The following is a 751-nucleotide window of genomic DNA, read 5'->3' as shown; positions in this document are numbered from 1 at the left end:
GGTCAGGGCTGGGGGTGGGGATCAGCAGGTCCACCTGCGAGCAGTCTGCTCCCTCCGCCCCCTGCCCCCCGCCTTCGCCACACACACACTTCGGAGGACCTCCGTGCTCCTAGCCTGAGCGCGAACTTGCGCGACGCGACCACATCCGGACAAGGGCAGGGGAACCACCGAGAGAGCGGGAAGATGGGGCGGGGGCCCAGTCAGTGAGCCCCGCATTTTCTGAGACGCAAAGTAGCAAAATCCGGTTTTAAATTATAGGTACTCCCATTATAATCGCCCTCCCCCCGACACGCACACTTAATACTTAAAGATACAGCAGATAGCACATTTTAAAAGTAGGATTCAAAACTACGCAGCGTGAGATCTCGTTTGAAGAGAAAATTACATGTATGAATTGGAACAAGAAAAAAAAAACTTTCCCAGGAGTAGGTATGGATGTAATGAGGTTATCATGGTTCACTGCCAAGCAGGCTGTCGGAGGTCCAAGCCCCAGACCCTCCCGTCCCTAGTTTAGGGGAGGCAGGTAGAGACGATGCAACCTCTGCGTGACAAGGTCACAAGGGCATAGGAACCCAGCCCCATTTGTCCTTTATACTTTACATATTTCCAATAATAAGTTTAGGTCGCTTACAAGTTATCTGTTTCCCTTCATGATATTGCTAGATGCTCACTTAACCTTGTCCCTCTCAATTAAGGGGTGAGTGGGGGTGTGTGTGGACAACAGGAAGTGGCTTTCCTTACAATTCCAGTC

Source organism: Rousettus aegyptiacus, unplaced genomic scaffold (genome assembly GCF_014176215.1).
Source record: "Rousettus aegyptiacus isolate mRouAeg1 unplaced genomic scaffold, mRouAeg1.p scaffold_m13_p_3, whole genome shotgun sequence".
Taxonomy (NCBI): Eukaryota; Metazoa; Chordata; class Mammalia; order Chiroptera; family Pteropodidae; genus Rousettus; species Rousettus aegyptiacus.
Note: the sequence above shows the minus strand (reverse complement) of the source record.